The sequence below is a fragment of the Lepidothrix coronata genome, unplaced genomic scaffold (assembly GCF_001604755.1).
Source record: "Lepidothrix coronata isolate B3197 unplaced genomic scaffold, Lepidothrix_coronata-1.0 Scaffold9, whole genome shotgun sequence".
Classification (NCBI taxonomy): Eukaryota; Metazoa; Chordata; class Aves; order Passeriformes; family Pipridae; genus Lepidothrix; species Lepidothrix coronata.
This window is the reverse complement of record NW_016690189.1, coordinates 8071303-8098409: the sequence shown is the minus strand read 5'-3', so window position 1 is coordinate 8098409 and position 27107 is coordinate 8071303. Positions and strand designations below refer to the sequence as shown.

The window sequence follows — 27107 nt, the reverse complement described above, 5'->3', positions numbered from 1 at the left end:
GGTTGGACTCGATGATCTCGGAGGTCTTTTCCAACCCAATCGATTCTATGATTCTATGATTCTATGAAGAGACAGGTTAACCCCATCTCCTTGCAGAAACCAAGCCTGTATTGTCTTGTATCCTAAATTCTCTGTATACAAAATGACTTTAACCTGCCACAAGCTCTGCATCTGCTGATGTGATCAGTCCCATTTGTTCTTGTACACTCAGTTTTCTGAGGTTTAGGTTTTGTACAGCTGATGCACTCTGAATCCAAAGCTTCCAGAAAGCCATGAGGTACCCGATGACTTCAGTGGGTTCTAAGGCTGCTCTTAAATCCTAACTTCGCTGCCTCTAAATGATTAGATGAATTTACCTGGAATCAGGTAACTCAGCAATATCTCCAGGCAAGGTACAACATATGGCCATTCTACTTTACCTGTTCTGAGAGTTATTGCCTCCCTTCAGATTAAGGGATATGGTTTTATACCAAACTTAGTTTGTGATGTGACACTGTAACACAATGTTCTACATTGTATAGATATATAGAGTACTCCTTATGCATAGACATACGAGTGCAGTAAGAACTTGGTTAGTCAAAGACCCACTGAAGTCAAATAGAGTAGATTTTTTTCTACCATCTCTTATGTGGTTTCAGATTAACCCCTTATGAGGGACAAATGTTCTCGGTGTTCTTATAGGCAGATTCCTTGTGGAGCTTCAGGATACAGACTCACTGCATCTACTTTTCCATGAACGCTGCAGCTGGCAGACTGTAAGGTTTGACATGCTCAAAGGGAGAAATAAAGTGCAGATCTGCATGTAGGCTGCCAGAAGAGATTACTGCCTTCAGCTGGCCAGGAGTGTTTTCTAAGGCTCTGGGGGCTTTGAAATGAAGCTGGAATATTGGGGAAACTCATAGAGTACAGTCTTCTGCCTCTATCAGCTACAGTCAGTTCAGGCAGGGGATGCATTTTGATTTCCAGAAAAATTCACTTGCTCAGGCTCTTGGCAAGTGTCTAGCTCACCTGCACTTACCATGTTGCTTTTGGGCACTTGCTAGACCCGCTTTCAAGGACAGATGACAATATTCAAAGAGATGTGGATATAGATTTTAACTTAAAAATACCATGAACTTGTAAAATCATACTTTTTAAAATTTTGTAAAAATAACAAAATCACATTTATTTGACACAATGATAAAGTTGCACGGACTGAGAAACCCGTGTGTTCTGTTTATAAAAAGAGACTAGAAAGTAACTTGATTCACTGTAACCATACCCTTTTCAGAAGAGCTAGAGCATAAGTGAGCTGTAACTGTATAACTTTGGCCTTGAAATTGGAGAAATAGTAAGTATTTGTTTTATTCTTGCTCAAAGACTTGTCCAGCAGCACAGAATAAAACAGAGGTTCTTATGGGGAAATGTAGTGCTGTTCTCTGGATTTAGCAGTGGGAGTTTATTTATAATATTTATGGAATATGAATATTTATGGCAATTTATATATATATATATGTAAATTTATGGCAATTTTAACTATGATCTGTTCAGGTCCATGTTGAGACCTCCAATACCGAGGCTGTGTGACTAAGAAACTCAGATTCATCTCCTTACCAGCAGCAAGATGTGGTGAGGTTTGAGCCAAATTCTGTTTTTCTTCCAGTGTTTAGTGGAAGTTTGGGCCCTGGTTTTGTCAGACACTCAGATCTCAGTTCCTGAAGACATACCTAGGCTGTGCCACGCACTGAGCCTGCATCTCTCAGCCAGTTATGGAGAAAGTTGAGACGTGTGGGTGGTTGTGCTGATGCTGCCAGCCCTGGCACAGAGTGCCATGCACTCACCGTGCCTGCCACGTGCTTTGAGGACCTGCCCTGCTGCTCGGCTTGGTTCTTCAGCGTGGGGCATCCCTGTGCCAAAGTGCATGTGCCAAATTGATTTCCAATGGGCTTCTCTGTTGTCATGCCCCACCACCCTGTGTCTGGGAGGGAGGTGCTCAGGGGAATGCCAGCTGCCTGGGGCAGTGAGAGGAGGCCAGTATGAGCAGCCTTTGGGATGTATTTGTTAAACCTTAGCTTGCATGTAGTCTCACCAGCCCCAAGCCTGCTTCATCAAAAGAAACACACTCCCCGCCCGGTCTTGTCTTTATACCTTGGTGGTCTGAAGTCACAACAACCCCCAATCCACAGAGCACCCTGGTGTGGAAGGCATGGGGCCTGCAGCTTACAGTGCTTACTGCTCTGTGACTTCCAGGGGGGGCATTATAGTTTCTGTGAATCCTCCTCCCCTGTAAAAAAGAATGCCATTTAATGGACTCTGCAAGATATTTTGACATCCTTTAACTTAAGAAAACCTACAGAAGCAGAAGATCTGTTTACACTGAACTAAGGCTAAAACTGAAACTGGTTATTTGAGTTTCACTTTGATGATGCAAAATTACAGGACTGGAAATATGATAGATTAAATCTCATAAGATCACCCAGTTCAGAGATTTATCTTGTTGAACAGCATCCATCTTGTAAAAGATTTGTTGATTAGGGTTGTTTCTGAACCGGTCTTTCCAAGTTGTGGATCTAATCTCACTTTGGGAGCATAAGGTTAAATAATTCTTTCCACCTGCTCTTGCAGTTCAAAAGAGGCTGCTTCACAGTTGCTGTTTGATCTGATTTCAGGGTCTGCCACAATACAAAGTTACTTTTTTTCCTACCTCTACTGAGGAGTCATGAGAGTTTTTTTATGACAGTGTTTTTAGCTATTGTTGCTTCATTTGAACAAAATAACAATAAAACCTTCAGGTCCAGCATTCCTTTCTGGAAAAATGTTCAAAGTCCACTAAGTTATTAAATAAATCAGCACCTAGCAACAAATTGCTCAGGATACTTATGGATGCAATGTAATTCAGTAATAAACAACTTGGCAATATGCACGTTGCCAGATGTTTTTTCCTGTGCTACAGGACAGCAGGGCCAGCTCAGGAGCCAAGCCTTTTGATTGTTTGAATTACAGTTGGGCAGCAGTTTTCATTTTCTATAGTGAGCAATGTTTCTGCATGATCTGGAAAGAGGAGAATCCTGGTGAATCGAGTTGCTTTTGTGTGCTAGCATTGGCAGGTCATAAGTAGAACTTTCTGGTGTGGCGGTACAGTGCCCATTTGGGTGCTGCTAGTTACCCAGCAGCTGTCTTGAAGGGGAGGGTTTGATCAATCTCCTTGCTTACCATTGATAATCAAGTATTTAAGATCTTCAGAGGGTAAAGAGCTAGAAAAGGACAAAAAGGTGTGGAAGATTCCTCCCTTCCCCTCCATTTGTCATTTGACTGAAGGATCTTACTATAGGCAGCAGCAGTGACCAGTCTGTCTGGGAAGAAGTGATTGCTGGCCTTGATTCAGGAGGTGGATTTGGTAGTTGAGAGAGCCACGAGCTGAGCTCAACCTTACCCCAAACTTCCTCCGTGACCCCAAGGCACTCGTGGAGTTTCATAGTTCCTCTTTCTCCACAGCAAGAGAAGGAACAACAACCACTGTCCTTGCAGGAGAGTTGGGAGGCTGCCCTCATTACTGTTGAGAAAGCCCTATGAAATGCAAGTCAAAATACCATTTGTTGTCTTACACATTTGAATAACTCACAAGAACTTCCTTTTGAAGAGGACAGCAGTTTATTTAAAGATGCGGTTCATAATCATTTTCTTAGCATGGTTTTAAAAGGACTCACTTGTTCCTGTTGCGATATTTCTAAGAGTGATTTGGTGAACAAGAAAGAGGAAGCTCTGAAAGTGGCTGTATGAAAGTTGCCATCAAATGCAAAAAATACTTTGAAAAACAGATAGGCCATGCTACTCTTTGTTAGCATCTTGTACTCCAATAAATGTAGGATTTGCCACAACTCTGGCATACTTGTATGTCTCTAACACAATGTTTCTTTCCCAAATGTTGTCTGAGAGGATCTGAAGCATTTTATTCCTCTGTACGATACAACTTAAATAGCCCTTTTTTAATAGCAAAGGTGTTAGCTTCCATTTGTGTGTTTATCTGGGGTCTGTTTATTAGGTTTGTTGTATCAAATGATCTAGAAGTAAGAGCTCAAACCCCTGAAGATACAGCACAGTATTCAACACAAAAAAACAGAAAGAAAATAAAGGTGTAATATGTACCTCAACATGTTTTTTTTACACCAGATGAAATATTATTTCTATTTACAAGTGCAAGAACTAGTTTTACAAAATATACAACATCAGTGCACACTATGGTGCCAAATACAAACATAAGGGTGGGGGAGAGAGAGGGGAGGGGGATGTTGTGGTGGACTAGCATCCTTCCTCATAACACACATTAGCTCAAGTAGCATTGCCAAGGGTTGGGGCTGCCTGTGGTTATCTGCTGCCATTGTACCTTAGTTTAATTCCTTCATGGAATAAAACATAAAATTAGGTGAATCAAATATTTAAAGATATAAAGTGGAACAGATTTTTTCCCAAAACAAAAAGCAGATTTTGTGGTACTACTGCATTCCATGTGAATGAGACATTAGTCAAATTTTTTGGTCTGAAAAAACAAGGTATAATTGCTTTTTTATTCACCTTATTTTGTTTTATTTTAATTAAAATTAAAAGTTTTAAACAATAATGGATGATTTTGTGGAAGTTGAAAATACTTTGAATTTTTTGTTTTGCTAGGAATTTAGAAAATGTTTGTTTTCACTTTCTAACAGAGCCAAATATTCTGCTCAGGAGGTGGGAGGAAAGAACAATATCAATCAATTTTTCACATACCAATGCCATCAAATGCTATGGGAGAGATAATTCTTTTTGTTATCTCGCTCCAATAGCAAAAGCTGGAACACGGACATATTTTAGATGATTCTGTGACAGGTGAAGTCTCTCAGAGTCTTTCAGAATCAGTGGCCAGAGCTGGATGTTTGGAGAATCATCCTTGGGTTTCTGAAGAGCTTTTGCTTGACATCATTAAGCAGAAACCATCTAAGAAAATCAAGAGGCACCATGTCCATGAGATAATTGTGTTAGCTGCATCACTTTGTTTTCAGCTCTTCATGTTGTGTCAGCGGTTTCATTTCCTTCTGGTGAGCCTTTTGCTCAGAAGCTACTGTCTCTGTCATGCAAGTGAATCAATTAAACCTAATTTTAAATGAGCATCCAAAATGACATTTCATCTTCAAAGGGAGAGCTTTTGTCTCCCGTCAGTGCTTTAACCACAGGTCTGAGAGTTTTGAGCAGCTCCTCTCCTTCCTGCAGAAGTCAAGGGAATAAGGTCTCCTCTAGAAAAATGTCATATAAAAATGTTCCACACAGGCTGGTATTATTACCAATGTATGTGCACAAATATTAGAGTTCATAAATAGCTTCTGTGGTACTGTACAGCTTAGTGCAGCCAAACAAGCTGTAGTGGAAATGCCGTAATAGCAGAGGGGAAGGAAAGAGTGTTGCCTCGTCTGGTGTGCAACACATGCAGACAAGCCCTTAGCTGTGTTTCCCTTGTAGTTTGCATATCTCCTGAGTGTTGAGAGCCACATGTGTTCAGTCTTCAGTTCTGATTAAGGTGAAGGAAAGAAAGGAATGGGATGAACACCACGGTCAGCTCTCTCAGCAATAGACTTTATGGCATAAGGTAACATTTTCTTCTTGCTGACAGCCAGAAAATAAAAGATATTGAGAAAGGTCTGAACAGATTGTATTGTCTACTTAAGTAAGTTCTCTAAGTTCTGCATTTTAAATTAATTAAGCTAAAAAAATTACTTCACCTGTAGCCTTTCTTTTTTCTAAAACTTTTTCAACACCTTACTTATGAACTGTATCATCCTGTTTTCTAGAAAATAGAGCTTTCAAATCATTGCTGCTAAGACATATTTTCTGACATATTTCTTATTGTCTTGTCTTCCATTTTCTTGTATAACATCTGAAATCCTATTGTGATGCACAGAAACAAGGTTGTTTTGATTTAAATTTCACGTTCTTTAACTAATAAACTTGCCCTCTTGCTTTGTCTGCCTTGTGGTAATTGGTTCCAAATTCTTGGTATAAGCTCTACAAGTATGTCAGGAAATAAGAAAAGCCCAACCTGTACTTGGAGAAAACCACTGTGAAAGACTGACCGTGATACAGGGCAGTGCCAGTTATGGGAATGTTTCTGATTCAGTGGAGATAAAGCTATGTGACTGTATACTGTTAAGCCACTTTTATCCTGTGTTATGTAGGTAAAAATACAGCTCTTAAAAATGGCTATTTTAAGCTGAACATATTAAACTTGTTTGTGTGTACAAGCTCCAAGAAGTGTGCAGAGGATGTTCTGAACAGGCAGATATGTCAACAGACCACATTCACCCAAAGAATTGTATTTGTCATTCCTTTGCATCCTATAGGTTGGGGTTTTTTTCACATCTATGTGTAGTTAGTGACAGTGTTACATACTGAATTTACCCAAAGCAAGACAAAGTCCAGATTTTGAGAAAGTCAAAGAGTCCTTACTGACTTAAACCTACTGACTGTCTAGATAGATGCATTATCCTGCTTGTTATGGAGCATTGTTCCTGTTCTTAAACAAACATGTATTGCTCTAGACAAACCAGGACCCATCTAATGGTAAGTGCTTTTAAGTACATTTGTAGCATCAAGGCTGAAAGAAGGAAAGTACTTTTTTCAATGCATCTAAATAGAATTGACGTGTCCTGTGGGACTCCCAGGCTGTACTGGTAAATAGCCAGTACACCCTTCATCTCCACTGCCACAACAAACTCAGCAACACTTCTCTGGGTGCCAGATAGCCTTGCTGTGAATTAAGTGGAAGGAGTAAAGGGTGCTCACTGTCATCTCTCTAAACTACAACAAGGTGGCAGCGTGCCTCAGGACATTGCTGATGCATCTGCAGCTGGCTGGCCATTAGCTGTCCCCTTCTCTGGGACACCACTGGGCATATGTATATTCTGCACCTGCTGCTGAAACAACACCCCTAGGCATGCAGGAGTCATGAAAAGAGAAGCTATTGATTATCTGTCTGTGATAGAATAATGGTCATACCAGGACACACCATAGGTCTCCCATGATAATCAGCATCAGATACTAAAATATGAATTTAAACATCAGGCTGCACGGGTGTTCATATACAGATACAGTTATAGGTACATATGGAAGGAATCACTGCTCCTATAGCCCACTTTCGGTCATCAGTGTTGTTAGGAGAGTGTCCTGAGCCAAAGCTTGTGTCCAAGCTGCCATTCTTACTTGCTGCTGATTGTCACAGCTTCCGTGAGGTTTGCACATTTTAGCCCCTTTATACTTTTGTCCTCCAGACCATGACTGCAAACAACTACCACAGTTAAACTGTGCTATGTGATAGGGGTGGCTTTTGGCACAGACATCTGGGGGTAGTTGTTACAGGCAACAGGTCAAAGTGAATAGTGGAATAAAATTAGTTCAGTTGGGTGCTAAAGCTGTCATTCTGCCTGCACCTAAATTAGACCATTGGAAATCCTAATGCTGCGTGTTCTCTGGCTGCTGGAAAGAATGGATTTAAATACCACTGAAGGGTTTTCACTCCTGTGCAGAGCATCTCAATGTCATGTCATATTTGTTCCTCCCATCCATTGCTCACTTTTCCCACTGGCTTACATCTGCTCACAAAAAGTAGCTCTTTTCATATCCTCAGCTGAAGTCCTGTGTGTGGCTCTGCACATACCAGCAAGGACTCACTAAGCATGGGGGCTTCTGCCTCTGTCTGGAAAGATCTCAGAGGAGGAATGAGCATGTTTGTACCTGTGCCCCGTACTCCATGGGAAAGCAGAAGAGGAGATCGTCATGTTGCTTTCTCAACAGCATGTGTTGTGTCACGTGAATGTTGCTCTGGCACCCCAGCTGGGTAAAGATGCAGCCACCAGGGTAGCACAACAGTCGTCAAGGATTGCTTTGGCTTCATAGTGGGCACAGATTACTGGGCTAAGGTATTCCCTAGAACTCCAAGAAAAAGGAACTCTGATTACAGCCCCCAGAAGAGCTTCTTTGTGCTTCTTTCATTACTTCCTTGCTCCCTCTGGTTGTCTTCCCTGGCTCCTGAAAACTCATTTCTTTACAGTCTGTTGCCTGAGCATCTGCTCTGCTGTCCTTCACATGGAGTTGCACTTCTCAACACTGACTGCAAACGAGAAGCTTAGAGCTGGCTCTTTATGACTGATGAAGGTCTAGAAGGCTCCCTGAAATGGACACCGAGGTGTGTAAGCACTAAAGAGCTGAGAAATACAGAAGTATCTGTACCCTTCCTGAAGACGTCTTCACCTGTGTTTTTCAGAGATTAAAATATTTAGTTCTTTTTTGTACTCTGATTGAATTTGCTTGGCTGCACATAGGCCCAGAGATGTAGCTCTTGAGAAGACTGGGAAAAAATAGTAATTTGAAAACAAGATAACAAGGGGAATAGGCATGATTTTAAGAATTGTAAACTGGAGTGCAAATATCCCTATCAGCTTGTAGAGATGATACCATTTTCATATTCATTTGAAATAAATTTTGGTTGGTTTTTTTTTGTTTGTTTTTGTTTGCTCATGTATGAGCTTTTTGCTTTTTATTGCATCTAGATGGTCCTGATTTACAGCTGTGTGGAAAAGTAGCAGTGACTCTTGGTTAAAGCAAGATTCTTATCTGAGGTGTTTTGGCCTTCAAACTTCTTCTCAGAGTCAAAATATCTACTTTCCACTGGAACTACATTCTTGTATTACTTTCCAGCCTAATTCTGTCCTTGGAATGAATTTAGTTATTCCTTTGCAGTCAAAACAAAAATGTGTTTCTTCTGTTATTTTTGTTCCTGAGATTTTTTTCTCCCCAGGGCAGCACATGGACAGACATAAACTTCCCCAAAGTACTTTTGAAATGAAATAAGCTTAAACCAATGATTCGGTCACTCAGCTTTTTTTCTGATATTTTTAGAGATCTTTCTCCTTAGCAAGTGGTCCTGTGGTTTCAGAGGTAATGATTGCAGAGTCAGATTCGGGCTTGAATTCATTGCGGGTTCATCATGAAATTATTAACAGCTGCTTCTGCTTGTTATAAATTCTGTCACAGAACTTTGGGATTCAGCCATGAAGGTGAAATTTCCTTTGCTAGAGTTATCTGAGGGAGACAGCCCTGGCTGGCAGAAAAGTGAGACTGGAGTAAGAGACTGGGTTCGTGTTTACCTGAATTTTTCAGCAGTTTGCTCTAAAGGAGTGCAAAGCAGAACTAAAGCTATTCCTTGCTCCTCTGGGAAGATCAGATGGCAAAAATGTTGCCTGTCTCAAGAGAGGTGTTTGGTTGGTGAATATTGATTCATTATAGAGTGTTTCTCTTGAATTCTGATTTCAGGATGGAACAAATTTTTATCTGGCCCACAGACTAGAAAAAAACCAACTGGCTGTGGTAGATGATAAGAATATGCAATCCTTGGCTGAAATGAGGATCTGTGATCTGTTTGGGAAGATGGAAAAATCAATCACTAGGTGACAAGTCCTGGGACGTGTTTGGGAGCCCCCAGAATATATTTCACTGCTTTAAATTGCTTGCATAACATCAGGGAGTAGGATCTATCTCTGAGGTTTAAAGTGTTTACTCTGTGAAAATCCTCTGAGTTCAATTTTCTTCAGATATTTATGATACAGTGAAAATTAAATTTTAGCAGAAGGTTTATGAAGCATGAACATATACATAAGCAAATGCACACACTTGGATATGCACTTCTGCACATTTTCCATTAAAATCCTGATTGCCTACTTGGGGGTAAAAAATAATTGGCTCAGAATTATATAACTGAATGTAGTTATGAGAAGTAATGAGGACAGTGTATGTGGCTTGTGAAGGGGCCACAAGAGTGACTTTTTGTATAGAATCACGACTTCTAATTTATTAAATGATTAAGTGTATAAACTGCCTCCCTTGTTTTAATGATCTGCTGGGACTAGGGACTAAAGCACCTTGTAAAACTGGAGCTACAACTGCTCCACAGTGGTTCAGAAAGGACTTCCCAAATAATATTTTGAGTCTTATCAGCATGCCAACTGCTTTGGAGATTGTGTACAGCTGGGAAAGGGGTGATACACTTTGTTCTAAAATGGCCTGCATAGAATGGGGTATGAGGGGCCTAATAACATATAGTTGTATTTTCAGTGGTATTTGTGTACTTCTTCCACAGAAAGAAAATAATTTAATCCTTTGTGGCAATATGTCCTTTTGGAAATGCATAGGTCTAGCATTATGTCTATCTTGCCTCCTTTTCCACTTGTGGGGTAGTTTGTGGTGGTTGTTTCTAATGACATCTGGGGAAATACTTGCAGTTTTAAAAGATTTGCTTTTACCAGTTTTTATTAAGAGTTTTCATCTTATTTTTTGTGGAATACTGTGTGAAGTACCTGGAATGGTAGCAGAAGATAAACTGGCATGGAAAGGAAAAGCAGTCTTTGGAGACCTATAAATGCTAATTTGGAGCTAAATTGCTAACATATACTTTGTAGCAGACAAAAATTGTACAGTAGTAATTTCCTGGCATTCAAACATATATCTGAGAACACCTGCTATTATAATTCCAGCTTTATGTTCCAAGTGAATAGAATTCAATAAATATTACATTTTGTACTTATTTTCTGTATACAGACTTCAGTTTCAATTTACATAAACCATATGCTGTGGAGTGTTTTGCTGCTTCCTGTGTTTGTCATTCTGTATATTTTCATGTACATGACAACACTTTGAATATATTTGCTGTCTCTCTGAGGCATACTGAATGAGGAGAATTAATCCCCAGATTTATTCTCCCAGTGTTAATTGTTTTTCTCTGTAAATAAATCCATCAAGCCTAAACTAGGATATTACATTTCATGTTAAAGATTATGACAATCAAGTGTCTCGGCAAACATACAGAGTCTGTTCCATTCTTGGTGGTTCTTGTATTGCCCTGGTGTTTTAGATTGGTTTTGGTCAACAAATCAAAATAGCATAAAAGTTTGTTTAGCCCATGTTGTGCTTCTGAATGCCTTGATCTAGCAATTTGTATAGCACTTTGCGGACTGGGAGCCTGAAGTTTGAGTGTGTCTTGATTTACATACCGTACAGATGGATAAAAATATTTGAAAGTTGGAACTGCTGCACTTTCCCCCTTTCCTGCTCCTCGTGATTGTTTGTGAACTGTACTTTCCCACTATTTTGGCTAATCCTTAGTAATGCAAATATTGACAGGTTTAATAGCAACTAAATGAGATATGAGTTTAAAGTTGAATTTTAGTTTCTACATTCACATAATAATTTTGCAATTGTAACAGGAGAGTAAAATATTGATTGTTAGCTGCAGCTTTGTTAGCTGTGTGAAAAAGAGAACTTTTGATCATCTTGTGTTTTAAAAGTGAGCATAATTAAATCATTGCTAACAAAGAAAACAAATTATAAGTGCTTTCACTAAAATACTTAATTTGCAGTGGTAATTTGCAAAAACCCAGGGGATAATGGGGATTGATCCTGTGGTGGGTGCTTAATTTGATGTTTCTGATGCATGCAGTGCTCTGATCCTAATGATGGAAGAAATGAGTTGTGTTCCTCTGCTATTGTCTGAGAATCTTGCTTGCATGTGTCAAATGTTGCAATCAGATGAGAGGACTAATGTAAAATGACAGAACATAATCTCATTCCAGTGAAGCTCTATGCTCCCAGAAGGTTATTACCAGGTTTCTTTCAACACCTGTAGATTTTGCACTTTTATTTTCCCGTTCTGTAGTCTTTCAATCTCTCCTTCTCAAACCTGTATCACTTATGCAGGCACAGACTGGTCTGTGATTGATTTCTTGCTGTTGGAGAGCAGAATGGCTCTCATAGACAGAGAAGATCCAAAAGGGAGGGAGACTCTTTGGTCACGTAGCTACTACACATGCCATAGGACTGGGCGTGCTTTATTAATGGGGAGGAGAGCTGGGGAAAAAAGGGACAGGAAACCTTGTGGTCTCCCCCTCTTTCCTGTGTCCTGCGGAGCAAATATTCAGCCTGCAGCCATAAAAACTTCATATGGTTGTGCATTATACTGAAAAAGACAAGTGGAAAGAGATTAGTTCTGGTTTTGTTTGATTTATTAAGTTTACTGATGTTTCCTTTTTTTGATTTCTTGATTCAAGTCTCATTTGGCCTTAGAATGATCCTCCAAATAGAAAATCAGTAATAAATTGATTTCATGCAGTTGATCAGAAGTTTACTGCTGACAACTATCTATTAAATATGCTGCTTTGCGATGAAGGTTGAAACCCTATCCTTTGGTCCCCATGGCAAACTGAAGGAAAGATGGCTGTGTGTTCTCCAGCCCAAGCCTGCTGTCAGTAAGGACTGGGAGATGGGAATGCCTTTGTAAACACAGTCCACTCTCAAGGCTAAAGTGGTTCTGCTTCTGTCATCAGGCAGCAGTATCTGAAGCAAACAGAAAAGGGCTCCTGAGCCAGGAGGTATCTTGTATGACATGTATTCAGACAGAAATTGCCGTGACCTCTGGGCTACCTTTGCTTATGTAAGGCAGGGGATGGCAGAGCAGGAGGAGGGAGACGTGCTGCCAGTCCCAGGGGGCAGCGTGGGCAGGGCATGCTCTACCTGCCTCCAGTAAATAAAAAACTTTCTGAGGCGGTGCAATATGACCTTAGCTTCCTACTGGCATTGAAATGATGTCATATCTGGCCATTATAGTGTTTATGCTATCTGGTCAGAGGTAGACCTGTCTTCTCCAGACATTTCTATAACATTTCCTCAGCCTGAGGAGCTGAGGTTCCCGAACCAACACTCTTACTCATTTCCTCTGAAGACAGAGTGTTTCCAAGCATTTAGTGAGCTGGAAACATGGGTATCTGCAGCATCACGCAGCAGGAAAGTGTCAAGGCTGTTTGATGAATCTCTTAATTTTTTGACCTACTAGTGAAGTACAACAAACAAGCAGGGGCTGAATTTCCATGGTACTTTTAAGACATCTATTGCTTTTAGTTGTTTGGGTTTGTTTTTTTTTTCTTTTTGTATGCTTGGTTCATATTAACACAAAAGGAAAAGAGATGCTTTTATATTTCTTTTGGAGCTCTTTTGGGGGCTAGGTCACAGCTCCCCCTTTGTTCTGACTGTGCATTGAAATAAAGGGTGCAGGCAAGAAGGAAACTAGCTGTGCTTTTAGTGGGGTGATCTGAACCCTGCTCCTCAGTTCTAGTTCTGATGCTGGCTGTCCCATTTATAACTTGCATTTCCCCATGAGGGCAGTGCTATGTGGTTGTTAAAGGAACTGGGATATCTATAAAACAAAATTTCCCATGCTGCAATATAGAAAATCTTACCTGACCAGTCTGTGATGCAGGATGAGTAATGAGAATGGAAGTCATGTGGAAGATGTAATATGGTGAGGGATCCGGAGCAGTGGCAGAGAACTGAAGCATAAAAATCCTGAACTAAATGCAATCAACCCTAGTTATTGTTCTCATTACATGTAATTATCTGTGTTCTTTTTTGTTCTCCCTACTGTAGTCTGGGTTTTCAGAGAAGTGTGGTGCCTAGGGTGGGTGCAGTACTCTTGCTAAAGCATCAAGGTCTACAGGTGAAACGAATGTTTATAGATTCCAAGGTGAAGTTTGTTTTAGAGTCATTGTTTGTTGTTTGGTTTTGCGACAGCATGACAGACATTTTTATGATACTATCTAATCTCCACATCCACCCATTCCCCATATTTATGATACTATCTAATCTCCACATCCACCCATTCCCCATGTTGCATTTCTGCAACTGATAAGTATTTCTTCATTTGTTCATACTGTATTATCATCTTATTTCAAGTCTGTTCCAACTGGTTTCTCAAATCCTTTAAACTTGTAAGTCTGTCCTCCTGTGTGCTCGCAGCCCCTTCCAGATGCTGTCTGTACTGTGTATAGAAAATGCATGTTCTCTGGTTCACTGTCTCAGTCAAGACCCAAGTGAGTATCACACAGTATAGCCTTTCTGTTTGGCAGCAAACCTCTGAGAAGCACTTTCTGGTTTTCTATTGTGAAAGAACATAAAAAAGCTGTATATTCACTGAAGATGTAGAGTATTCCTACTTCTGTCTCACAGAAAGGCCTTTTATCCTGATGTAGGAAGAAGAGTGACATAATCTGTCTCTGATAAATTCACATTAGCTGTTTCTTAACACTCTATAATCTTCTGGGTGTTTGCAAAGAGAGAGCTCATTTCCTCTCCTGATTCCATGTTTCCTGTAAACTGAAGTTCAAAGAGGCCAGGCAATTGCTAATCTCAGAAAGGTAGCAAATTTTCCACTGAATAGAAGTTCCCAAACATAGTCTACCCTATTTCTTATGTAGAGGTAGCTATCATCTATTTAATTTCTATTTTTACTGCATTTTTACAGAAACTGTGTTGTCCATCTATACTTTTGATGGAAACTTTCTGTCAAACTGACTTTCAATAATTACTGCAGAATATACTGGCTTTATTTAGTGAATTACAATGGCAGTGAAAATTGTGGTAGTCTGCTTTCAAAAATAGTGGGAGAGAGCAGAGTCTTATCTCTGATGCAAGAGCATTAATCTGTCTGTAGCTGTTACTATTGGGAGATTGAGATAGATCAGCCCGAATTTACTCCAAAGAATTTGAAGCTTCTAAATGACAACTCATTTCTCTTTGCACAGAATATAGACATTAAGGTAGCTATTTAGGTGCCACAGGTAAAGAAAACAAGTCAGGTGGATGAACTTGGGCAACAGGGAGCAAGTAAATGCACTTTGAAGTCAATGATTTACTGCATGAATTGATGCAATCACTTAACCTTCTGAAAAAAACACGAGGACCTCAATAAAAATGGAGTGGCTGAGAGGGACTCATAATAGTTTTTGGTCATGATTGTGACTATCCAAAATGCTGAGATTAAAAAACCAGGTTGATCAGCCAACTAATTTAGATTGTGATCCAAATTGCACTAAAATTAATGCATGGACTGCAACCTGAAGAGAGCTGAACAGAGCTCTAATATTTAAAAGAATTCACTAAACACAAGACACTTCAGAATATTTTTCTTGCTGTTTAAAAGTTATATTTAGTTTAAAAGTTTCAAGCCTCTTTTAAAAAAAAATATCTGCCGATGGTGAACTGCAAGTGACTGGTCTGATTACAGCAGAGAAGGAGTTAGTGTGACTGTTGTCTGTTCTTGTCTTTCCTCAGAATTTTCAGTGTAAGATTTCATCTGTATCTGAACTCGAACAAATATGTCTTTTGACTTTTACCTTCATTATTTTTCACTTTAACCTCTTGCACAGTTTCAGTTTGCTAGTTTTAGGGGAGAGATGAATCACGGAATCAGGTAGGCTGGGCAGGACCCCTGGATGCCTCTGTTCCCACCTCCTGCTCATTACATCCTTGGGTATCTCCAAGGATGGAGACTCCATGGCCTTTCTGGGCAGCCTGTCCCATAGTCTGGCCAAAACAGATCTCTGTTGAGCAGATGAGATCTGAAACAGAGCTCTGAAAGCCCTGTCATGGTCTCAGTGGATGGACAAGTATTCTGGGTTTCCTCTAGGATCAAGCAAGCATCTGTAATTCTAGAGAGACCATATGTGCATAGATCCTAATTTTTTTTTTCATAGCCTCAGTTAGGGTTTAGGTAGTATGTACACAAACTGTGGTCTTGTTGGAATTTTTCAAAGAGGGTGAAAAACCAGTCTTAGCTTGACCTCCATATCTCCCATTAAGTTTTTCTAGTTGGATTTCTTTGTTGATTGCTACAGAGCTTGCTATTTAGGGTTGGTCCTTCGGATCAGTAAAGAAAATTGCGCCATATCTTCTGGTGGACATGGAGCTGTCTGAGCTGGCTGCTGAGTCCCTTACCTTGACCTAGTTGCACTGCCACTTTGATGGGTACGTTTGATACTGGTTTGATAGAAAGCCTGTCTGCGTGCAGGGTCCTGTAGCCTTCCAGCAAATGGTTGGGACCAAAGCGTACCATGGTGCTGGCCTCCATTCCTGGTGAGCTGCAAAAATCAGTTTGAGGGGACCAGAAAAGCCCAGAGGAACAGTAAGGTCTAAGACTAGAATTAAAGGTGACTCTCTTGTGCCAGCCTTCTAGGCCTTGCCTCTTACAAGATTTAGAGGTGGGACAGCAGGTACCTGCTTCTCCCCTCCCTGCTAAGATCTGGCTGCAGAGTAAGTTGCTAAGTGGTGCTGCAGTTCACACTTGTGGAGGGATGGAGGTTACTCTTTTCCTCCTACAACCTCCTGGAGATATGTCAGTAAACCATGTGCATCATGTTATGGGAAATATTAAATGCAACAACTTTCTCACAAGATTAAATTTTTTCCCCTTGGTAAGTATTGTATGAATATTAAATATAATATTAGCTGAACATGTTGCTTATATTACTCACAGGGATGCTCACTACGGTCTGCTGGTCTTGTTTTTGGGATGATAACTGTTGGTTCTTGCATTTAAATACCATTTCTAGTTTCTCAGTCTCTAAAAAAATGAGAATTTTGAGAACTATAAGCCAGAAGACAAAAGCTTTAAAAGCATACAATCTAACATCTCCTGGTTGTTTTCTTAAAGCAGAATGTTTCTGGGGACTCTCAGTATTTTAAAATACTGAAACTCTGCTTTGACTAACCTTGCTCTGCAGCCTTATACTGTCTAGATCCATTGAAACCAACCTCAGTTTTGGTCTCAAAACTCAAATGTTACTACTGCTAATTAATTTCTGGCATGGTCAAATGGCAAGAGTATTAAAATAGTTTTTCATTTTGTGTCCCAGTTTTGACTGATCGGGTTGTTTGGATGTCATTAGTCTGCTTATTTATAGCAAGGGTACGAGCACTATGAGCAGGGAAAGTAATTCCTGGCTGCTTAGCTAGAAGTTCAGATGTTAATTTTTGTTAGTGTTTAAATTAAATGAAAGCACCATTTTGTTCAATTTTTCAGTATCTGAAAGAAATCGACTGTAGAATTGCAATTCAGACAACAAGCTTAATCTCTCCTTTTATTGTGCAAGTTGACTGTGCCAGTATTAGCCTACAGTCTTCATGACTTGTTTATGAATGTTGCACATTGCTTTGCAGTCACTTAATAAAATTAAATTTCCTGAACTGAAGAGAAACTGTTAAATTATTTTTAGAATAAGAGCCCAGATATCCATAGCATGCAGGTAAGTAATATTTTACAAAAATACATCTTCAGTAGAAGACACTTTGCAAAATATGCCCTAATGGGAGATGGTACTTAATCTTTCTGTTGTCTCTGGATTTTATGTACATGACTGAGTTCATGATCCAGCACACACGCACCAATACCACCCACCACCTCACCCCCCTAACCGCCCCATGCATTAAAAACCCTATACTTCCTGATAGGAAAAAAATTAGGAGCAATCCTCCCTCCTAGCAGAGATCCCTATTATAGGCTTTGATGTTCTTCCTGCACCAGAACTCAAAAAATGAACTTTTTTTTTTTAAGTTAGCTCAAGGACTTGCCCGTTTGCATTGATTTTTACCTTGAAAACTGTGTGCAAAACTAGGGATCAGCTAGGGAGTTTGTTCTCTTGGGTCATCCTGTCATAGCTGTGGAGCCCTTCTAGTCTCTGTGAATGGAGACTGCGATACCTCCAGGGCCTTTATATGGTCTTCATGACTATGGTGTTTATGAGAAATGATAACTTGGTTGCTCGACAGCCTGGGACTGAGGTACGACCAGAGTATCAACCCCTGTAGTCTCATTTTGGTTTTGCGTCTCCTATTTCTACCCTAGCAGCCAGGGTAATGCCCATGCTTGGAACTTTTCTTGTCCCTGCAGTTTTTTGCTCGTCCAGGTCCAAAGCATATTTTGGGTTTCTGGTTTCAAGCCCAGAGGGTCTAAAACTGAGGAAATACTCCTGGCCTGATTAAAGACTGAAGGAGGACAATTGATTTAATAATTCTGTTTTGCTAGATATATGGCAACATTATTGCATGTCAGAAGTTAAAAATCATTTTTAAGTTTGGGTGGGTTTTTTTCGAATTACTGGCAATAGGTGGACATGCAATTGTAATTTCTATATAAACAAACTGAAGAAGACCGTGATGCTATCACTGATGGTCCATGCTTTAGTATTAACTGGCAGCTGTGTTAAGTGTTTAACTGAGAGAGAGCCCTACAATGTTAATATGCTTTGCACTGAAGTAGGTAGTGTGATGGTCCCTAGCTGGAGAATAAATGCTACACTTAACTCATTATATCACTGTAGAGATAAAATCTGATTGAGATACCTGGCAAAAGCAGTGCAGAGAATGTATTTACAGGAAACACAGCTGAAATTATGTCTAAAAAGGGAAATTTAATTAAGTGTAAAACAGATTGCAAGTACGAGTGAGCTAAGCCCTACTGGTATGTTTTAGTTGTCCCTCAAATTTTCCTCAGTAGGTTTGATGCACGTTTGTGGTCAGAATACCAAGCAGTGCCCACAGAAAACAAATCGGGTAATTCATAAATCTGCTGGTTATAAAGCATGCAGGGAAGTGCACAACAAAATCATCTTCCTATGCTGTATCTGTAATAAATAATAAAGCCGGAATAGTGCAGGATGATGAAAGGACTAAATGAATGTGCTTAATGAATGCCTGTGTGTAGACTTAAAAATTATTTGGTGGAAACAGAAAAGTCCTGAGGTTTTCTTTGACTGGTATTTTGCAGTTCAGACTGGCTGATGAGTTTAATAGTCTTGCTGTCCTTAATATCTATTAATTCAAATCATGTCAGTCATTAACTGTTCTTTTCACTCTTCTTTTTTTTGGAAGAGATGCTCACATATTTCATCAGTTCTTAATGAGATGTCTCCATTTGATTTCTCAGCATAATTGCAGTTTGTGCACATCTGCAAGTAGTGATTTGGAGTTTTGCTTTTCATTGTTTCTTGTTCCAGTGAATCAGTCACAGAACAAAATGTGGAGACATCTGAGGGGAAGATCTAAGTAGCCTGCCAGGCTATCTTCAGATCAGACATCTAGCAGACTGGCCTCGAAAAAATAACACCATCTGTATATGGAAAGAACCCTTAAGATATTTTGCATCACGCAGGGTTATTGACATGGTAAATGTGCAGCAGTAAAGTGTGCCAGAACTCTGTGAGCTGGTCCATGTGTTTTCCAGCAACTGTAGGTGTTGAAACTCCCTGGACTAGCAGCCTGCAGCTGTATTTTCATTAGCTCCCTGTGAATTTCAGCTCTCACAGAAGTTCAGTTCCTAGATAGTTAGACTGCTTGAAGAAAAAAATCTCATTTGTTTTATTATTTTTGGTTCTCTGGTATGAATCTGTCCCAAAAGCTTTTTCAGTGTCAGCAGCTGAAACATACTGTTCTATCCAATCTAAACTAGTGGTAGCTTTCAAGGTCTATTTTTAGGCCTCTAAAAAGTTAAGACATTTTAACTAAAACTGTTCTTAAAGCCTAAAGACTAAAATTTTTTGCTCATGACCATTATCCAGACTTGTCCCTAGCAGATGTTAAAAAACCTCTTGCTATGAATGAGCCTTTGAGGTAGTGTCATTCCACCATTTACCTAGCAGAAGTTCGGATGACGCATTAGATTAGCATGGCAGCAGCCGGTGGGTGTCACATTTAGCCAGGTTACTTAGTGTGGATAGCCATCACTTGGAGTGAAGGTGCTTAGGAATGGGCTTTGGGACACAACTGGAATAATGTGTCTGCTTTTAGCAGAATGAGCTGCCTTATCAAGTCCGTTGCTGTGATCAGTGCTTGCTACGCATTTGAAATTCTAAATCAGTATTTTAGCCCCAGTACAGCTAGCAGGACTGTTTTTTCAGAAGCTCTCTCTCTCCAGGCCTGGAGGAAACATGTGATCTCATCCCTCTGATTTAAGGAAAAATGATATTGCATCCTTCCATTCAGCTGCACTCTCACCACTCTTCAACAACTGTCTTGGATTTGGGCAACTGTAAGGGATGCCTTTGGTGTGTTCTGTTAAGCAGAACTCCTTCCAGGAGCTAACCCTATCTAAATCAAAATGTGGTGAAAGTGAAGTTGAAAGGAAGCTGACTTAAAAGCCAGCCTGTGCTGTAATCATCCCGTGAACCTTTCCCCTCTCATTTGAGTTCATTATCCTAACCCAAGGAAGCTTAAAATCAGACTGAGTGCAGATGTTATCAAATACGACACTGCATTCTGTATTCAGAGCTCTGTGCTGCCTCCTGACTCTGCTCCATTTTTAGCTTTGGAATAATGTAGCACTCGCATGATTTATTACACAAAACATTCTGGCGGAGAAAGGATCGAGAGTAGGTGGGGTCATTATAGCTGTTATCTAATTCCTTTTGAATGTTAGTATTTAAAAAAAAAAAGCCTTTTTTATGTGTGCTCCAGGTTTTCCATTTCATGTTGAAAAAGGAGTGGATTATCTAATCGCTAGCTGACCCTCCCTAAACAGGGTAAGATCCAAATGCTGAAAATTATAAGCAAGAACTCCCAGTGACCTCAGGAGGGACAGGGGATTTAACCCCCTTCAGTGTGACCACAAAAGAAACTTCTCTCCACTCTCTGGAGGACAGCCTGGACATCTCCCTTCCCATCCTGTGTGCCTGCTTTTGTGGGAGCTGAGGTGGTGCTGGAGGGAAACAGGATTCCCTCCTGCATCTCCTCCTGATGTGTGGCTTCCACAGCAGACTGCTATGAAACTACCAGGATCATGGTATAAGGAAGGAGGAGGTAGGTGGGGACAAACTCATACCTATTAGGAAGCCTCTTTGCAGGCTCCAGTGAATAGAGGACAGCTAAACATGAGAGCATGGGAAGTACTAGCAGCTGTCAAAAACCTCGCATTCAAGTGCAGCATCGTTTTTTCGCAGTTGAGAGGCACCACTGTTGGGTGATGCAAAGGGCCACTTGTCATGAGAACAGGGAACAGTCACAGCCCTAATCTATATCTGTGGGCTGTGTAGTGGGACTGAGGAGAGGAAACAGTGTCCATTTGAAATATCCTCAGCAAGAATAAAGAACTGCAGACCTTCTCCTGCTTCATGTCCTCTTGTGTTGGATTTGGTGGCTTCAGGAGACCATATATCTCACCAATAAGCTGTGTACAGTATGAGTGCCTAACATGGCAGAGCGATGTCTGTGCGAAGTACAACCCGGGCCTGACTGAAAAGGGATGTGATGTAGGAGGCAGCATGAGCCTTGTACTCAGTGCAGTGGATAACAAGTGCTGTATCCTCATGGTTCAGCTAATGTAACCTGTAGCACCTCTTGGAGCAGAAATGAACTGGCTGTGAATAAAAGATATAGAATATTTTGGAAAAACTAGCACTATAAAAATGAAAAAAAGACGAGCTGGTGGTTGTACTTCTTCAGAAAAGCTTCCTCTGCAGTGCAGAAGCAATGAAGATTGCTTTACTCTTTTGTTTGATCAAAAAGCGCATTAATAAAATTATTTGGTTTATTCTTTTGCTCATATGTATACTAGCCTGAGAACAAGACGTGGGAGAGCTTGAGGCATCTGCAATCTGTAAGCACTCATGTCTGTTGAACTTTGATTGTGTGTGACTGTACAGGGAGAAGGAACAAAGGCTTTGATTTTCTTTCATTGGCCTTAGTAATCTTTACACCTTTTTATAGGATTTTTAATGAAGTTTATAAAGAAAAAGTACATAGCTGGATAAAGAGCAAACCTAGGTTCTCCTTGCAGTTTCTGGTCCCTGTGTATTCCTGCAGGGTCTCCAGCCTTTTCACTGATGTTCAGCTATCAAAATTCAGCTGGGAAACATTGCCCACTTGTCTTTGCTCAGAAAGAGCAATGTTCAGGAAAACCATAAGCACTCTATGCCCTCCTGCACCTTCTGTCCATCCTAGACAGATGGGGAGAGTAGGCTGATCGCTGGCAGACCTGCCGTCTGGGCTCGGTGCTGGGCAGGACATTTTCCTGCAGTGCAAGAGTGTTTGCATTCATGTAAGAGGAGGAGTTGTCTAGTTTTGAGGAAGACTCTCAGGCTATCTTTAGCAGACAGACAACTGCCAGGTTGCACTTACAGTCTTCTAGTCTGACTTCAGTGCTGTTGAGGTCCTTGCTGCTTAGCTCACACTTTCATTTCTCTCCAGGGGATAACTCCTACAGCTGCTACATCAAGGCAGAAACCATCTACCTCTCCAAGTTAATGGTACCTATTTAACCCTTCTCACCTTGCTGAGTGAATATTATCCTTCTGGGTTGCTTAGAGAGCATTGTTGGCTTCCTGAGTACAATTTAACTGTATTTAGATATTGCTGTCATTTGCTTTTCCAGCCAGGACTAGGTGATCGGCTGTGGTTGCAACCTGGGAGTAAAGATGTTCTCCAGATGCTCAAACAGTGTAGTTCAAATTATGCCTTCTGCCCTCTTACAGAGGCCTGATTCTTTGTCTCCACAACAGCAAGCTGTACTATGTGTGTGCTAAAACAAGTAGTCAGCCTGCAGAGGTGACTGTTAACGTAGGATGGATTGTGTTTGTATCCTGAATGTCAGGAGTTTGGCAGTAATAACTATCAGTGATTAATTAGATGACACAAGCTATATGTGATAATACCAGTGTTTATTGGAGTTGTTTTACTTTTGAAGTTCACGCAAAATCAGAAAATATGTCAATCAGCATTTCTATAGTCCTTGTTTGCAGCAGTTAGTGTAAACACTGTTGTAGTCGTATAGTTTCTGTTAAGTAGTCATACAAGGAGCAGGGAGCTGGACTTGACGACCCTTTTGAGTCCCTTCCAACTGGATATTCTGTAATTCTATGTAACTTACAATTACCCTTCATTTTGGAAAAACAGAGAAAGACTTGCACTTGCAGTGTTCCAAATATATTTGTCATGTTCCTCACTCATCTCTTGTTTTGTAAGCGCTAGTTCTGAGCATTCATTGGTCAAGTGAGCAATTGACTCAGTTTATGACTCAGTTTATGCTTATGAAAAATTGGCCAGGAGACCACTTGTGTTGCTGCTGACTTGAATGCCCACATACAGAACACAGTGATATAAATGACTGGTATAAATTTATCAATGGTCCTAGCCTGTTTTATCTAGTACTAATTTTTAAAGCAAATTAAAATCACAGAGTGTTGTCACCTGCCTTCCTTTAAAAGTAATATGGTTTTCTTTTCTGATATAATAGCCAGGATACTTCATATCATAAGTATGTATTGTCTATAAGAGAAGACAACTTGAGATTTCTTCAAAATAAGAACTTATTTCTGGATTTAATGACTCTTTAAGATTCTGAATAGCAGTTGACAATTCAATAACCTGGGATTTCAATGCTGAAGTTCTTATGCAGGACAGAAGACATGAGCTGAAAGTGTAACAAGTTTTATTTTACATAATTATCCTCTGACTGTGTAGTCATCCATAGAAAATATATTTTGTGGGTAGGGCAAGGCTGGGTTTTATAAAGCAAACCTAATTGGGAATAGCAATAGTTTATATGAGCAGCATATGCATACAGAGGACAGATAATAGCTGACATTTTGTGAGTAAGAATTGGGAAAACTGAATTAGGAAAGAATACCAAAAGTAGAAAACAATCAGAGAAGCAAAATCAATTTAAGCATATGTATTTTGGTTTTTTTTTTTAATATGCAAAGCAGCACAATGTTGGGAGTTGGACAGCCCACCACTCTATTGTGGCGTATTTTGACACTGACTGCCTGGCTCAAGGTACTCCTTACCTAACTACAGGTAGCTGAATCTTGCTGGGGAAAGCCCGGGTCAGTCATCTAATAGCCAATGACAATCAAAGGATTTTACACATACAAAAGCCACCGCTCAGTGGTGTAAATAAGACAATTTACAGTCCATTTAAAAGAAGATGGTTTTTAGCCTCTAAATTGTGTAGGTAAACATACACAAGATAGTTTAAATTATGAGGTAAAGGTGATTTGTATCACTGGATTTCTCCTGGGACTGCAAGAAATCTTTCTTATTATCAGTATCTAAGCATCAGGCTTAAGCACCAAGCAACAGAATGTCCATGAAAACCTCAGGATGCTGCAAAAGAATGCCTCCTGCTAATGCTTTAACTTGCAAGACTGTGTCCTCTCATCTCTACTCCGTGGTGGGAGCCCCAGGGAACATTTCCCCCTAGTTAGATATTGCTGTAAATAGTCTGTGCAAGTACATTAGCAAAATAGTAGATGTTACCCCTGACAGTCTGGGGCTGTATGGACGCTGTGCAGTGTCTGTACCGCTTGGCATCTGGGAGGAGCTGTCCATGCAATGGAGTGCTATGCTGTACTTGGAAGCACCACAGGTAGAAAGGCCTAAAGACACCCAGGACAAACTTATCTTTATTGGTTCATTTATCTTCTTTGACAAACTGAGGTATATAATGACTGATGTGTTTGTTGAGCACACTGTGGTGGTACTTCGGACTTTTTCCTACAGTTTTATTTCTTCAAATGCAGCTCTCTTATGATGCTGTACAGGACCAGGTGATCCTGCTGGAAGACTGCAGAAAGCTCAGTTTCCACAAAACAATATATCACCATGCCCTTGTTTTAAAGATAGCCACTCAGGGATTAAATGCATGGGCTTCAGTGTCTTAGGCCAGCCCCCGTTCAGTCAACTTTCATTCTTATTCAGGGCATCGGATGGCAATAACCAGGAAAGTCAGTTCCAGAAGATGGCTTATGGTCTGGTTTAGTAGTTTTCTCCATGTGTGTGCGTTTGTGCCTGTGGGCTGACAAAACAGTGAGACTTGGGCTTGCCTTCCATGTTTAATCCACTGATGTAAATGTAGTTTCCTGTCTGTGTAAGGATCTCAGGACAAGAGGAAATGGCCTCAAGTTGCACCAGGGTTTGCCAAGCACTGGAACAGGCTGCCCAGGGGAGTGGTTGACTCACCATCCCTGGAGATATTTAAAAAAAATGTGTAGATATGGCGCTTAGGGACATGGTTCAGTGGTGGACTTGGCAGTGCCAGGGTAATGGTTGGACGTGGTGTTCGTGGAGGTCTTTTCCAACCAAAATGATTCTATGATTCTAAGAGTAGAGATAGTGCACCGCACCTGTAGCAAGGGTCTTTATCCACCATTGTCCTAGGGCTCTCCTACACCTACCTTGCAAGAAGGAATGCTGCAAGGTCTCAAGGTTCTTCTTAGGTCATCCGTTTGTTTTCTTAGTAGGAGATTTAAGAAATAGCATCTCAAATCCACAAAAAGGGATTATTAACCATAGTAGTTGATAATGCAGCCTGTGTATTAAAAACATATAGGTAAAGGGAGGCTGTTAAGTGCTTGGAGAGAAACTAGCCTGACTTGTTTTGGTTTTAAACTTCTTAAAAGTAATGCGTTGTAATATCATCGTCATTGCAAATATCAACAAGCAGTTGCTTTTGGCTTCCTCTGACCTAACATTGACTCAGCACTGAGTTTAACACAAACCCTTATTTTGCCCACATCATGGTAATTAGGTGCTATTTTGAGTTCAACAGGGGATGCAGTATTAACCACACCCTTGTTGTGCTGTTATGTCTTTAAGCAGTTAACATGACACCGAATCCCACAACACAGTTCACTCCATTATTAATGGCTTTCACTGCTAAACTATTTTTAGCCTTGTCAGAAAATACGTGAGAAAAAGAAAGGAATCCACTAGCAGATAAATGTAAATGCTTAATAGGGCTTTCAATGCAGCAGTTTCTTACTGCTTTTGTTGTTGGCTGCTTGGAGTGTGTGTAGGGAAATGCCTCCACATGACTGTATCCTAGCTGGTGTGTCTGCCTGAAAATTGGATGAGATGATCAGGCAGTACTGGGGAAGTATGTTCTTTTTTTCTGTTAGGACAGGAAAAAAGTAGATAAGACTGAAATGATGAAGTTTCTACCTCTGATACTCACTTTCATGTGTAGCTGTCTTCTGGAAACTTAAAAACGTAATGGTGTCGGCCACTTAGGCCTTATGAATTTACAACAGTCCTGAGCTGTAAAAAACACTGCTTTCCTCTTGTTTTCTGGTTACAGGCTTCAGGCAGTGTTGCATGTAGTTGACATGAGTTGGCCAACTGATTGTGGTGCTTGCTAAATAGGAGGCAGAAAGAGGGGACACATATTAAGAGATAGGGAAAGCCTACTGGATCATGTTCTTCATCACTGTGAATCCACTGTGAATTTTCCTGTGGTATTTGTGATTCTTTTCACATCACTTAAGCAACGAAGCCTCCATCAGCTGCCTAAGGAAAGCATCCCACGTTTCAGTTGAGCTTTCTTCCCCAAGGCTCAGTGTCCATGCTCCCTCTCTCAGTTGGAATCCTCGCTCTTACTTACATCCTGTGCTGGCAGATTGTACTACATCTCCTTTGAAAAACCTGAGCTGACCTTTGAGGAGATGATACTGTTGCTTCTGTGTGGAGTTTGTTTCTAGGCATTATCCCCTTTTCTTTTTCAGGCTGTCATAGATAAAAAAAAAAAAAAGCAGTTACCTTGGACATAAGAGAGAGGGTGAGTTCTCCTTTGATTTTCCAGCAGTATTTGCTAGAAGTGAAAACCTGTGCACCAGCTGTGATGTTCTCCTATATTCCCACCTTCTGGGAAGAGTGAACTCTTAGCGGCACTGAAGGGAGAAGAAGGAATGGCTCTCTCAAACTAAATGACCTGCATTCCTTCTGACAGCAGGAATAACTGCTGCTGTTACCATTGCTGATTGTAATATAAATGTAACTTTTACTTGCATGTTTTAAAGAGCATCAGAAGGATCGGGCGTAAGGCCACGGCTCTGCAAAGAGAGACACTGGATTATGTATTATGTTAAATGTTGGTATTGTGCCAGGCACAGCAGAGTGTTGCCCTAGACTGAAAATGCCACTGTGTTTATAGTAAATATTAATATCCAACAGTAATTGTCCCATTACTTTGAAAGTCAGATCCCTTACTCTGGGGGATTTGCTAATTGACAAACATGTTGTTCAGCTCTGCATTTCCATTAAGGAGACTGAACCAAGCTTCTTTCTCTGTGTCGTTGTCCTGAGATGAAGACTTGAAGTCATTGATCATCATAATAAATAAATTAAAAAAAGAAATTAGAGAAATAAGTTGGACTTTCATGCTTAATACCTAGTTTTAGGATTCTCTCCTCTCCTCCAAGCAAGATAATGAGGGATTGTCCATGCTGCTCATAGCCCAT

General features: G+C 40.4%; 1 protein-coding gene across 4 annotated transcripts in view; it reads left to right on the top strand.

Annotated features, from left to right (window-relative positions):
* The window catches only part of TMCC3 (transmembrane and coiled-coil domain family 3), a 156385-nt gene that overhangs the window by 39652 nt on the left and 89626 nt on the right, over window positions 1-27107 (top strand). The window contains exon 1 of one of the 4 annotated variants that reach the window (XM_017804329.1): window positions 5424-5596. The exons of the other annotated variants lie outside the window; for them this stretch is intronic. The gene's annotated coding sequence lies outside the window, so the exon portion shown is untranslated. Of the gene's footprint in view, window positions 1-5423; window positions 5597-27107 lie in introns of those variants that run through there. 4 annotated transcript variants of the gene reach the window in all.